Source organism: Chiloscyllium punctatum, chromosome 2 (genome assembly GCF_047496795.1).
Source record: "Chiloscyllium punctatum isolate Juve2018m chromosome 2, sChiPun1.3, whole genome shotgun sequence".
Taxonomy (NCBI): Eukaryota; Metazoa; Chordata; class Chondrichthyes; order Orectolobiformes; family Hemiscylliidae; genus Chiloscyllium; species Chiloscyllium punctatum.
In genome coordinates this window covers 86,345,944-86,361,288 of record NC_092740.1, presented here as the reverse complement: position 1 = coordinate 86,361,288, position 15,345 = coordinate 86,345,944, and the positions used below count along the sequence as shown (strand labels likewise).

General features: G+C 42.4%; 1 protein-coding gene across 2 annotated transcripts in view; it reads right to left on the bottom strand.

Moving 5' to 3' along the window:
• The window catches only part of LOC140486261 (beta-1,3-galactosyl-O-glycosyl-glycoprotein beta-1,6-N-acetylglucosaminyltransferase-like), a 110,458-nt gene that overhangs the window by 55,033 nt on the left and 40,080 nt on the right, over window positions 1-15,345 (bottom strand). Inside the window, exon 2 of one of the 2 annotated variants that reach the window (XM_072585172.1) lies at window positions 978-1,095. The exons of the other annotated variant lie outside the window; for it this stretch is intronic. The gene's annotated coding sequence lies outside the window, so the exon portion shown is untranslated. The remainder of the gene's footprint in view (window positions 1-977; window positions 1,096-15,345) is intronic. 2 annotated transcript variants of the gene reach the window in all.

Sequence of the window (15,345 nt, the reverse complement as noted above, 5' to 3'; positions counted from 1 at the left end):
GGTCTCTTTTATACCTTTCCCCTCTCACCCTAAACCTATACCCTCTAGTTCTGGACTCCCCCAGCCCAGGGAAAAGACTTTGTCTATTTATCCTATCCATGCCCCTCATAATTTTGTAAACCTCCATAAGGTCACCCCTCAGCCTCTGATGCTCCAGGGAAAACAGTCCCAGCCTGTTCAGCCTCTCCCTATAGCTCAGATCTTCCAACCCTGGTAACATCCTTGTAAATCTTTTCTGAACCCTTTCAAGTATCACAACATCTTTCCGATAGGAAGGAGACCAGAATTGCATGCAATATTCCAACAGTGGCCTAACCAATGTCCTGTACAGCCGCAACATGACCTCCCAACTCCTGTACTCAATTCTCTGACCAATAAAGGAAAGCATACCAAATGCCTTTTTCACTATCCTATCTACCTGCGACTCCACTTTCAAGGAGCTATGAACCTGCACTCCAGGTCTCTTTGTTCAGCAACACTCCCTAGGACCTTACCATTAAGTGTATAAGTCCTGCTAAGATTTGCTTTCCCAAAATGCAGCACCTCGCATTTATCTGCCCTTGTTGGCATTCTGCATCCAAAAGTTGCCTTGGAGATGTTGTTAGTTTTTCCAATTATATGACACACATTCTATTTCCATTCAAGTTCCCAAATCAGAAATCTATCAGACTATTGTCATGTAACATGCAAAATACACTTTACTATCCCTCAGATATTACAGTAAACTTGTACATGAAATATAACAAAAAATGAGGGATATTTTAGCCAAAATTTGACATTTGCACATTATCAACTATTACTTTAGTATGGATAGTAACTCGAAGCAGAAATTCAGAAGAGGAGCGTTCAGATGAGGGAACGGCATAATGGGTGGAAAGCAATTGTTGCATGGTCACACATATGCAGTTGCACTTCAAGCCAGAAAGCTATATGATCATGATGTGGGAGTTGAGAAAGGACATAAAGCAGAAACATACTGTTATCCTGAATGTCCTCGGTCACACCGAATGCAGTTGACCTTTCAGCAGGGCTCAAATTATGTTGGCGTGTCTGTCCTTTGCTGCTCTGCTGACTTTTATTTCATACCGCCTAGTCCTATGAAGAAGAGGGCAGAATTTTAATGATTGCATTGGGTAATGTACCTGCCATGTGACAAAAGATGGCACATGAAATAGAATTTAATGGTCACTGTAGGAAGAGTTTTGATGGAGAATGTCCTGAAGATTGGTTGGAGCTCCAGCAGGACCATACACAGGAAACAGTGAGGGCTTCCCATGGAATCAAACCTGTTACAAGGTAGGGATCCCACACTAGTGAATCAGAGGCTGACAGCTCTCTGGTACTGGCAATTCCATTGGGAGCTGTAGTCACTGTGGTATGTCATTCAGGCCTTTGGAGGGTTGTCAGTTAGTTCAATTGGCTGGATGGCTGGTTTGCAATACAGAGTGACACCAATACTGTGGCTTCAATTCTCTTACTGGCTAAGGTCACCATGAAAGTCCTGCCTTCCCAACTACACCCCTTGCATGAGATGTAGTTTCCCTCAGGTTAAATCTCCAACCTATCACCTTTACCCCACCTCCATCCACCTGTTGACTCTCAGCTATCTTCTCCCCAGACCCACCCCCCTCCCATTTAACTGTCCACCCCCAAGGCTCCCAGCCTCATTCCTGATGAAGGGCTCTGGCCCAAAATGTCAATTCTCTTGCTCCTCTGATGCTGCCTGACCTGCTTTGCTTTTCTAGCAACACACTCTTGACTTAAATCACTACCTATCAATCGTCTCTCTCTAACGACACAGCAGCCACAGGGTCCTCTGGAACTCTAGTGACTTTACCTCTGCCTTAACCAGACATAGACACTGGAGCCATGAGAGAAAGCTAAGTGGAGCAGAATGTGAGAGGGATTACCAGGAAGGCTCAGGGAGGTTTTTCTGTGGGCTTCCTCCTCCTGAGGCCGGGACTCTGGCACAAAGTGCCTGAAACAAAGGGGTTCTCTACAAATTGGCCATAGACAAGTCAGACAGGATTGCTTTGTGGTTGTCCCAGTAGAATTCCAATGGCGCCAGCATAAGGCCCTTAATTGGCTCTGAGGTAACTACTTAAGGGACTCAACTGGCCTCCAGGGAGGATTGCTACATACCCTCTACAGTTTCTGCTTGGATCTTACTCGGGCAATGTAAGATCCGCAAAGGTACCTTTGGATCAGATCCAATAGGATACTTTATCTCCTCAAAGCATACCCTATCTATCCAAGTAAATCCATATGGTTTAGATCTGCTGTTATCTGATTTAATGTGCACACTTCAGGTTTCAGACACCTTCCTCATTAGAATCATTAGAATCATAGAAGAATAGAAGTAGCCAATGATTGAAATGACTAGCTGCTTCCATAACAGTCCACATATGAATCCTAAGGTGACTCTGTTGCCATACCATTTCAGGAGGGTGGGAGGAAATGGCATAGTGGTATTATCACCTGGCTATTAACCTAGAGACCCAAGTAATGTTCTAGGAACTGGATGCAAATCCTGCCATGGTAGACGGTGGAATTTGAATTCAATAAGAATCTGGAATTAACAGTCTAATGATTACCATTGTCGATTGTCATGAAAAAAAACCCATCTGGTTCACTAATGTCCTTCAGGGAAGGAAATTGCCATCCCTGCCTGGTCTGGCTTACATTTGATTCCAGACCGAGAATAATGTGGTTGATTCTCAACTGCCCTCTGGCCAGTTACAGGTGGGAAAATAATGCTGGTCTCACCAGTGACACCCTTATCCTGTGAACGAATAATGAAAAAAAGAGAGATGCTATGTCTGGGGACAAGACTAAGACTTTCTGTGGACTTGGTTATTTTTGCCACTTCAGAGGGACGCTACAACTGGATCTATTATGAGATGGAACTGTAGGAGACTCCCGAATGAAAGATGGGAGAAAGCAAAAATATCTAAAGCATTAAATGTGAACAATGACACCCTGAAGCATACCATGCATACCAACAATGTTTTACTATTTACTGAAACATGTGCCTAGGAATCTGAATTTACTGCCAGGAATTTCACCATGCAATTGGGAGAATGCCTTAAAAAGTCACCTCTGCTGCGTAGGCTTCTCAAGCGTTTGCAAACTCAGCAGTGACCGGAAGCTGGAAGTTACTGAATCAACAGTGTTTTTCTCAGTCCCCCTTGTAATTCAGAAAGAGCAGGCGTATTTCCTCAGGCATCAAAAAAACAAACCATCCTCCATGTTCCTGATTAATTACTTGCTTTTGTTCCCACCTTAACCTTATAACTTCTCTTCCTCCCACAACTTTGACAACAGACCGTATTCCCTCCTAATAATAAACACACGCTTTACTGGTTACCCATTTGCTAGTCACCAACTTCAACGGTTCCCTGTAACATCATTTTGACATCGAAGGTCCCTCTCAGTAGTTGGCCAATCTGATTGGCTTTTGGGAAACAAGATCATAAAACATAGGAGCAAAAGTTAGGCCATTCGGCCCATTAAATCTGCTCCACCATTCAATCATGGCAAATAAGTTTCTCAAGCCCATTCTCCCGCTTTCTCCCCGTAACCTTTGATCCTATTGATAATCAAGAACTCTGTCTTAAATATAGTCAATGACCTGGCCTCCACAGCCTTCTGCAGCAATGAATTCCATAGGTTGACCACTCTGACTGAATAGGTTTCTTGTCACCTCTGTTCTAAAAGGTCTTCCCTTTACCTTAAGGCTGTGCCATCAGGTTCTAGTCCCTCCTGTTAATGAAAACATCTTCCCAACTTGCACTCTATCCAGGCTGTTCAGTATTCTATAAGTTTCAATTAGATTCCCCCCACCCCCCCCAACCCAACACCCCAACATCCTTCTCAACTCCATTGAGTATAGACCCAGAGTCCTCAAATGTAAATGTCAAGCCTTTAATTCCTCGGATCATTCTCGTAAACCTCCTCTGGACCCGCTCCAGAGCCAGTACATCCTTCCTGTGGTATGGGGCCCAAAATTGCTCACAATACTCTCAATGTGGTCTGACCAGAGCCTTTTAGAGCCTCAGATGCACATCCTTGCTTTTACATACTAGTCCTCTCAAAATAAGTGCCAACATTCTATTTGCCTTCCTAACTACCAACTCAACCTGCAAGTTTATCTTAAGAGAATCCTGAAACAAAATAAAGAGTTACCTTGGCAGGACTTCCAGTTCTCTCACCTGGATAGATTCTTCAACCATTTCAGCCTCACCCACAACATGAATTGAAGTATTAGTGAATGCCAATATTTAATCACTGATATAAGGTCATCAATTTGAAATGGCAATTATTTCTCTCCACATAGATGCGTCCATGACTCCTTGTGCGTTTTGCATATCTTCTGTCTTTATTTTAAGTCCCAAAGTGGGGCTTGAATATTAATAAGGAATTAGCAGTCCTACAGTTCTGTCATAGCCAGATGGTCTGTTCGAGGATGAATGAACAGTGACATAATGCAGTGAAGCACATTTAATATAACTTAAAAGGCAATGTGCTAAATAGAAACCAAGTTTTGAAAGATATGTGTCCTAAAATGATGCAAAGCACTAATTGGTATTGTTTCAAAGCTGTAGTAATTTGTAATATTTCAGCATTTATTACACAATCTGATGTTCTATTTCAAAAGGAGAAAATTACTTTCCACCTAATACTATATGCCTTTATCTTATGTTACAATTAGCTTTCCTCCTTTTTTATTCAGGTCGGATCACCTACAGCATACTCTGAATTTCTGTCGATATAGAGGGAAAAGAGAATGAAATCGACAGCAATTGTGCAGAACATACAATACCAAGAAAGTGTAGTGCACTGTCCAGACAACACTGGGGGACCCTCTCATACAGTTCCAAGCTGTGAATCACAATTTTAGCAGCCCCACCGTTTGCGCCACCGTGGCCCTGATCATTGCTTATGCACCAAATTGGCAAAGGTGCCACGCTGCCTGAGTGGCTAACACATTATATCCAAAGGACTGTGCCAGCTCTACTGTAAACCTCTTCCTGTCTCACACCCACCTCAACTAATTCACACATGATACTTTCATGATATATGAAGCAGCATTCAGTTGTCTCCTCAATGGCTAAGGTCCAACAGATTCCATGCTTTCACTTATAAAAGTGACACAGACCCTGCTCACCCTGTGCATTTTCTGAGCCATTTTTCATTTGCACTGGGCATTGAGAGAATGGAAAGTGATAGCTAGGAACGTAGCTCACGATGGTCACCATCGCCAAAAGGGTCTCTCTGGGTATGAGGTAGCTGCCCCGACCCACTCCCCCACCACCCGCTGCCCTGGTCCAAAGTTTCCAGGCCCCCCTTCCTGTTGCATTAGCTCGACATCCGATTTCCACACACCCTCCAAATGGGGAGACCAAGCATATCAAATGTCACCTCCAACAGACTTCCTGCTCTCCCATATTCCAGCATTACCCATTACTCAAAACTCCCACTGTGGATGGCATGGTGGTGCCACTGTCTATAACCCCCCCTCCCATTGGCTATCACGCCTTCAACTGTTGTTTCACATACATTCATACATCTGCACTGTCCCCCTGTCACTAATCTTGTTCTCATCTCCACATGTTCCTCTGTTTCCCACACTGCCAGCCCTGATCCCCTAGCTCTAATACATGAGAATGGATTGAATATGAGCAGGAGTCAGCCATTTGGTCCTTCAGGTCAGACCCACCATTCAACAAGATCATGGCTGAATTGCCCAGGCCTTATTTCTTCTTCTCAGGCAGCTCCCAGTCGTCAAATATCTGCCTACCTTCACCTTAAATACTTCAATTATCTAGTCTCTGCAACTGTATGATATACCGAATTCCAAACATTTTTGGCTCTATCACTCACGCCAGTGTTCTTCCTGTTTTCCCAATAGGTCCCCTTTTCAACCTCACACCAATCAATGGATTGACACCCATGGTTGTATTTACCCAAGTTCTCGAACCCCTATTGACAAGCAGACCCTAGACATAGAATCATGTGGTCATAGAGATGTACAGCACAGAAACAGATCCCTCAGACCAACTCGTTCATGCCAACCAGATATCCCAACCTAATCTAGTGGGCGGCACGGTGACACAGTGGTTAGCACTGCTGCCTCACAGCGCCAGAGACCCGGGTTCAATTCCCGCCTCAGGCGACTGACTGTGTGGAGTTTGCACGTTCTCCCCGTGTCTGCGTGGGTTTCCTCTGGGTGCTCCGGTTTCCTCCCACAGTCCAAAGATGTGCAGGTCAGGTGAATTGGCTATCCTAAATTGCCCGTAGTGTAGGTAAGGGGTAGATGTAGGGGTATGGGGTGGGTTGCGCTTCGGCGGGGCGGTGTGGACTTGTTGGGCCGAAGGGCCTGTTTCCACACTGTAAGTAATCTAATGTAATCTAATCTAGTCCCATTTGCCAGCACTTGGTCCACGTCCCTCCAAACATTTCCTATTCATATACCCATCCAGATGCTTTTTAAATATTGTAATTGTACCAGCCTCCACCACTTCCCCTGGCAACTTATTCCATACATGCACCGTCCTCTGTGTGAAAAGGTTGCCCCTTAGGCCTCTTTTAAATTTTGCCCATCTCACCCTATAGCTATACCCTCTAGTTCTAGACTCCCCCACCCCAGGGAAAAGACCTTGTCTGTTTATCTGATCCATGCCCCTCATGATTTTATAAACCTCTATAAGGTCACCTTTCAGCCTCCGACACTCCAGGGAAAACAGCCCCAGCTTAATCAGCGTCTCCCTATAGCTCAATTCCTCCAACCCTTGCAACATCCTTGTAAATCTGTTATGAGCCCTTTCAAGTTTCACAACATTCTTCCGATAGGAAGGAGAAAAGAATTGCATGCAATATTCCATAAGTGGCCTAATCAATGTCCTGTACAGCTGCAACATGACCTCCCAACTCCTGTAGTCAATACTCTGACCCATAAAGGAAAGCATACGATACGCCTTTTTCACTATCCTATCTACCTGCGACTCTACTTTCAAGGAACTATGAACCTACACTCCAAGGTTTCTTTGTTCAGTAATGCTCCCTAGGACCTTACCATTAAGTGTAGAATTCCTGTTCAGATTTGTTATCCCAAAATGCAGCACCTTGCATTTATCTAAATTAAACTCCATCTGCCACTCCTCAGCCTATTGGACCATCTGGTCAAGATGCTGTTGTAATCTGAGGTGACCTTCTTCGCTGTCCACTACACCTCCAATTTGGTGTCATCTGCAAATTTACTAACCGTACCTCTTATGCTCACATCCAAATCATTTATGTAAATGACAAACAGTGGTGGACCCAGCACCGATCCTTGTGACACTCCACTCAACTCCTATACTCAATGCACTGACTTATAAAGACAAGCACACCAAATGCCTTCTTTATTACCCAGTCTACTTGCAAATCCACTATCAAGGAACTATGAACCTACACTCCAAGGTCTCTTTGCTCAGCAACACTCCCCAGGACCTTACCATTATGGACAAGTACAGAACCACCCTGGTCCTCACCTTCCACCCCACCAACCTCTGCATAAATTGCATCACCCACTGACATTTCTGGCACCTACAAATAGACCCCACCACTAGAGATATACTTCCCTCCCCACCCCATCCACTTTCCGCAAAGAGCGTTCCCTCTGCAACTAGCTGGTCAGGTCCATGTTCCCCAACAACCCACCCTCCTCTCCCAGAACCTGCCCCTGCCACCTCAGGAATTGCAAAATCTGCACCCACACCTCCCCCTTCACCTCCATCCAATGCCCAAAGGAGCCTTCCACATCTGTCAAAGTTTCACTGCACTTTCAAACATGTCATTTATTGTATCCTTTGCTCCTGATGCGGTCTCCTCTACACTGGGGAGACTGGATGCCGTCTCGCACAGCACTTTAGGGAACAATAGACAATAGACAATAGGTGCAGGAGTAGGCCATTCTGCCCTTCGAGCCTGCACCACCATTCAATATGATCATGGCTGATCATCCTTAATCAGTACCCTGTTCCTGCCCTATTTCCATAACCCTTGATTCCACTATCCTTGAGAGCTCTATCCAACTCTTTCTTAAATGAATCCAGAGACTGGGCCTCCACTGCCCTCTGGAACATCTCCAGGACACCTGCACCAATCAATCCCACTGACCTGTGGCCGAACATGCAGGTCCTGGGCCTTCTGCATCACCACTCCCTTACCGCCCGATGCCTGGAGGAAGAATGCTTTATCTTCTGCCTTGTTACCCTTCAACCCCAGGGCATCAATGTGGACTTCACCCATTTTCTCATTTCCCCTCCCCCGAACTTGCCCCAGTTCCAATCTTCCAGCTTAACACTGCCCTCATGACCTGTCCCACCTATCAATCTTCCTTTCCACCTATCCGCTCCACTCTCCTCTCTGACCTATCACCTTTACCCCCACCTCCATCCACCTACTGCACTCTTAGCTACCTTCTCCCCAGCCCCACGCCCCTCCCATTTATCTCTCCAGCCCTGACGCTCCCAGCCTCATTCTGATGAAGGGCTCCAGCCCAAAACATCGATTTTCCTGCTCCTTGGATGCTGCCTGACCTGCTGTGCTTTTCCAGTAACACACTCTCGACTCTGATCTCCAGCATCTGCAGACCCCACTTTCTCCTTACCATTAAGTATCTAAGTCCTCCTCTGATTTAGTTTTGCAAAATGCAACACCTCACATTTATCTAAATTAAAATGCATCTGCTATTCCTCAGCCCATTAGCCCATCTGATTAAGATCCCACTGTACTCTGAAGTAACCTTCTTCGCTGTTCACTACATCTCCAATTTTGGTGTCACCTGCAAACTTACTAACTCTACCTCCTTTGTTCGCATCCAAATCATTTATATAAATGAGAAAAAGCAGTAACTAGCTAAACCCCTGATTGCTCTGTTTGCAGCTTCCTATCTGACTGTACACCTCTTCCCCTGACTGTTGGTGCTGGCCTCACAGCACAGATGTCAGCCCACTTCGTGGACTGCAGGAGGGAAATCCCCTGACAGTGAACTGCTCAAGCTGATAACTGACTTTGACCAAGCCTGTGGACTGTGTGTGGACTATGCCCCTGACTAATGGTCCCAGGATCCCTACAGATGGCAGCTCCTTTTGACTGGCTATTTGGTGGAATAAATGTGCTGTGTGTTTGACGTACAGGCAGCTGGGACATGCTGTGAATTTTAGATTTATATCCTGTTACACTGTACAACATGTTGTCAACCACAGCTCTGCTGCTTCTAACCCCTCCTTAACTCCAGGACAGTTTGCAACCAAAAAGGCAAGCAGCTGTCCATGTATCTGTTCAAAAGAGCATGTCAATATGTATTTGGTTCTGGCTGAAGCATCAACTTGCTAACAGGCAAGGCATGGATGCTCAAAGCATGCAAGTAGTCCTGTTGTAGTCTTTGTAATTGTCAATGCATCTTGCATTGTAAGTCTATGCTTCCTAAATAGTCTACAAGTGGACCAGAGAGAAGCCATGTTGGTTGTGAAGTGTGACAATCATGATAGCACCTTTAGTCATTCAGGCCCCGAGCTCTGTAATTTTCTCCCATACCTCTCTGCGTTCCTTCCTCCTCTGTTTGGAGACTACCTCTATAGTGCTAGTGAACCCTGCTAGGTCTATATGTAATGCACCTAACATAATTTTCATGTTACAGATAATCGTGTTTTGCAAAGACATTAATTAACCATTTTCCAAATGTTCTCTGTCTCCCTTGTTATTGAGCAATAGCCAATTAGGACTTCAGCAGAGGCGATTTTTATTGGCTGAAGTTCGTTGAGGGCTAGCCTTCAACATTTGTAGCTTGGCAATAAATCGGATTGCACAGATGAAAAACAAGCACAACTGAATTTTTAAAATTAATATTAATGTAGCATCCATGAACTTCTCTGGATTATCATAATCATACAATGTTCACATTGGATAAACAAAAAAAGTTTGAGATTAATAATATTGAGTCCATTATCTGGATAAGAGCATCTAGAACTTTGCTTTTATGGATGTTTTATGCATTAGTCAAATTGTTATACTATCAAATAGGCAACCTAATTGCAAGAATGTGATATCATTTCCTTTACGGTCATTAAATGTGGCTTTCTTATCAACTGCTAATGAGTAAATGTCAGCTTGAATTTATGATCAAACAAAAAAATCGAACAAAAAAAACTGGACGACTGGTGATACAAGGAAAATGATTGTCTCACTGCATTTCAGAATGATATGTTCAATAACACATGGAGTTATGTTTTCATACATCAGTTATTACCTATTCTGTGTTCTTCATAATTACATTCATTTGCACTTATTTCTGTACATAGTGAAGGGATAGTTCCAATGCTGAATAGTTAAAGGTTTACGTGTGAATGAAATTGTTTGCATTTGATAATTTATTTTTATCTAACCTGCAATTTGATTAATAATAGAATATGATAACATTTGACTTGGAAGACAAATAGTAAAGAAAATTTTAATTTCCTTAGGTGTGTGGAATCTGTAATTGTTTTTCAGAATATTTGGAAATTACATTTATGAATATTCATCAATTAAAAGGGATGCATTTAATTTTCTAAGCTATAAAGAAAGTCTGGCCCATGTCATCTTGATCCAGAAGCACTAACAGGAAAGAAGTTAAGAAAGAAAATGTGTGGCTGTAAGATACGAAGGGAAGCTGCATGCAGAGAACAACTACAAGCAGAGAAATTGGATTCTGAAAGAAATCAGACTAGAGATACAAACGCAGAAAGAAAGGAGACAGACAGAAAGACCAAATAAAGTCCTGAGAGAAGACAAAGCAGATCACTTTCAAGGCACAGTCATTATTTTTTGTTTGGCAGAGGAGAAGGTGTTCTTGCAGGTATTGTTTCAACTGACTAAAAATGTCTAAAACCTGGAAAACTGTGTTAATGGTTCAGTCATTACTGTTATCCCAGAAATGGCCAAACCATGAACTGGAAAAATATTGATTTTTTTGGTTGAAAAGGAATTCTAGAAAGCTACATGATCATGATTATTTCATTCATAAAACTCAAAGGTGAAATACTCTTCTGCCCTATTCTAGATAAATCAAGCACAGTCTGTTTTGGAAAGGTATGGCTACAGTTGTGACAATTATGCAGGTGCTGATGTAACTGCTTGTAATTACATGGCATATCTTTGCTATATCTAGCATTTAAAATGAAACATGTTTTTTCCATTTACAATATCATTTGTCTGTTAGTTAATGAATTCAATTTAATGTGCATTGGTTCTGATTCATGTTAATGTAAAAGCAATGAAAATTGGAATTGTGTTCCTGATGTCTTAAGTTAGAAGCCATTCAGTAAACCTGGTTTAGTTGTGAGTTTTTAATGGGGCTTCTAACAATTGTTCCATAGTATTTACAGTTCAGAAACAGGCCACTTAACCTAACAGGTCCACAATGATGCTTATACTGCCTCTCTGCACCCTTCTTCATCTAACATCATCAACATGTCCAGCTGTTCCTTTCCCCCTTCTTCTTAGCTACCCTTAAGTACATCAACATTGCGAAAACCACTATTCGTGCTGTTTTGCATTATAATTATTCTCTGCCGTTCTCCTAGCTTTTGTTTTGCTTTGTTTTATTTACTCGTGGAACATGGGCATCACAGACTGGGTCAGCATTTATTGTCCCTCCCTAGTTGCCCTTGAGAAAGTATGGTAAGTTGCTTAAACCTACCATACGATTAGGGAGAGAGTTCCTGGATTTTGACCAAAGATACTGAAGGAACTGCAATTTGTTTCCAAATCAGAATGACAAGTGGCTTGGAGGGGAGCTTGCATGTTATAGCATTCTAAATATCTGCTGCCCATGTCCTTTTAAATGGAAGTTGTCATAGGTTTTGAAGATGTTGTCTAAGGATCGATTGTGAATTTCTGCAGAGTATCTTGTATATCCTATATACTACTACTGAGTGTCAGTAGTGGAAGGACTAGGAGTTTGTGGATTGGAGCCAAATAAGCGGGCTGCTCTATCCTGGATAGCGTCAAGCTTCATCATTATTGTTACAGCTATACTCATCCAGGCAAGTGGGGAATATTCATCCCATTGTACTCCTGATTCGTTCTTTGTACACAATGTTACATTTGTTTATTAATTTTGGTTTCACCCCCAAGTGAAAATATATTTTCTAGTATACCTTACAAAACCCAGTGTCACCAGTATTGAACAAATAAAACGAAGATGGAAACTGGAACAGTAGCATATCCCATTGGTACCTAAACTCGATTCTACATAAGGTTAATAGATGTTCTTTGATAATCAATTCTGTCCTTCCAGAAATTGACTCCAGTTCTTATTTCAAACCAGCCTTGCTACTTTTAATCACTTAAATCTCTTTCAGATATTTAGTTTACTTTTATTTTCTTCAATCACAGTAACTAACATAACACATGTGTATAATGTATATTATCATTTACGAAGCCCATATTTCTCTTAATCCTTCTCCCTATCATAGGTTTGCTGCAAAAGCTTCTTTTGATCATTTTTAATGCCTTACCAAGCTCCATTTTAAGTTTTATTATCTGTTTTGCCATTTTTTATCTGACATACCAAGGAGAATAGCCCAAGTCTGTTCAGCCTCTCCCTTTAGCTCAAACCCTCCAATCTACCTTTCATCAGGATTTACCTGTTTTTGCATTCTTGTGTGTACTGTATTTGTATTCAGCTTTATGTGGTTTCTTCTCTATTCAACCAAGGGAATTTGTTTTGATGAGTACAGCTCTTGTTTGACCTGCACTTTATATTTAGTCCTTTTCTTTAAATACCATACCTTCCACTGACATTCTATTGTTTTACCCTCTAGCCGATTTGCTTCGCTAACAATAGACAGTCTCTGTCTCACTGTATTGAATCAACCTCATTTAAATCAAGTATTTTAGGAGCTGTTCTGGGTTCCTCCCTTTCAAAAACAACAGTTAACTCAGGAACTCCTGTAGTGTAGTGATAGTGTCCCTACCCCTGGACTGAGAAACTTGGTTTCAAATCCCACCTGATCCAAAGGTCATAGAGTCAGAGAAATGTACAGATTGGAAACAGATGCTTTGGCCCAATTCGCCCATGCTGACCAGATATCCTAAATTAATCTGAATCCAATTGGCCCATATCCCTCGAAATCCTTCCTTTTCATATACCCATTCAGATGTCTTTTAAATGTTGTCACTATACCAGCCTCCATCACGTTCTCTGGCAGATCATTCCAGACAAGCACGACCCTCTGTGTGAAAAAGTTGCCTCCTTGGGTCCCTTTTAAATCTTTCCTCTCTCACTTTAAATCTAATTTTGGACTCCCCTACCCTGGGGAAAAATCTTGAATATTCACTCTGACCGTGCCTCTCATGATTTTATAATCATCTGTAAGGTCAGCCCTCAGCCTCCAACACTCCGGGGAAAATAGCTTAAACTCTCCCTATAGCTTAAACTCTCTAACCCTGGGAATGTCCTTATAAATCTTTTCTGAACCCTTTCAAGTTTTACAACATATTTCATATAACAGGGAAAGCAGACTTGAACAGAGTATTACAAAAGTGGTTTAACCAATGTCCTGTACAGCCACAACATGACCTCCCAACTCTATACTCAGTGTACTGACCAATAAAGGAAGAATGTTAGAACTGCAGATGCTAGAGATTAGAGTCAAAAAGTGTGGTACTGGAAAAGCACAGCAGGTCAGGCAGCATCCGAGGAGCAGGAGAGTCAACATTTTGAGCATAAACCCTTCATCAGGAATGTGAGGGAACAGGGAGTCAATGTTTCAAGCATAAGATCTTCATCAGGAATGTGGGGGAGCAGGAGAGTCGAAGAGCTAATGTTCAAAATGTTGACTCTCCTGCTCCTCAGATGCTACCTGACCAGCTGTGCTTTTCCAACACAACACTTTTTGACTACTGATCAATAAAGGTAAACATACCAAACACCTTCTTCACTATCCTGTCTACCTGCGTCTCCAGTTTCAAGGAACTATGTACTTGCACTCTAAGCTCTCTTTGTTCAGCAACACTCCCTAGAATCTCACCAGTAAGTATTTAAGTCCTGCTCTGATTTGCCTTTCCAAAATGCAGCACCTCACATTTATCTAAATTAAATTCCATCTAGCACTCCTTGATGCACTGGCCCATCTGATCAAGGTCCTGTTGTACTCTGAGATAACCTTATTTGCTGTCCATTATATCTCCAATATTGGTGTCAACTGCAAACTTACTAACCATACCTCCTATATTCACATCCAGATCATTTATATAAATGACAAAATCCAGCGGATCCAGCACCAATCTTTGCGGCACACCAAAGGTCACAGGCCTCCAATCCAAAAGCAACAGTCTACCACCACCCTTTGTCTCTTACCTTCAATCCAAGTGGCTACCTCTCCCTGTATTCCATGTGATCCAACTTTGCCTAGCTGTCTACCATGCAGAACCCTGTCAAACTCCTTACTGATGTCCACATGACAACTTCCACTGCTCTGTCTTCATCAATCCCCTCTTTCGCTTCTTCAAAAAATTCATGTGTTATAATATCTTTAAATAGGTTGATCAGGGGAAAATAACAGTGAACTCTATGTTGTGGTTTTGGTTGCACATCAGCCCTATGCTTCTGATCTTCGGGCATCAGGTGTGGAAGGGTCTTGGCAGATTGAATGACCTGCTTGTGGTTCTAGCTGTAAATAGGCCCAGAGAGCAGGCTATGGAGGGGGTCTGCCCCTCTTTGATATGCCTTGGCATCGTTGGAGACTGAGCACATGGAGTGCATCAATGTTCTGAATCTGTTCAGAGAGAGGTTGGCATCAGAGGATACAGTGCTTTATGTCCACCTCACTGCATCTGTAATTTAGTCTCTTCTCTCTCTCCCTAAACTTTCCCCACTCTTCACTTTCGATGTTTTGCATTGCCCATAATGCGCTTTGCATGTAAATACTGAATCAGCTACATGGGTGTTTTTACTGGTGGTGAATAATCGTTAAAAAAAAGAACAAAAAAATCACAATGCATCTGGTGGTGGGAAGTTCACTCAGTTGTGTATGCAAACTCTTCTGAATAGAAAAAAACCCCTCAATAATGACATGACCATGATTAGGTATGTGCATTTAACATTAGGCAGTTAACTAAAACTGCCTCATTGCTTACTGTTAATTCTATGGCATCAATAATATGACCTCTCCTCTTGATTCCAGTATATGTTTTGAAAGAAACTATTCTGACAGTGAAGAAATCAGCTAGCTTCCTCATATGAGCTCATCAATTTATTCCAATATATAAGGGAGCTAAGATTCCCAAATAAAACCAGTTTGTTATTTCTAACCG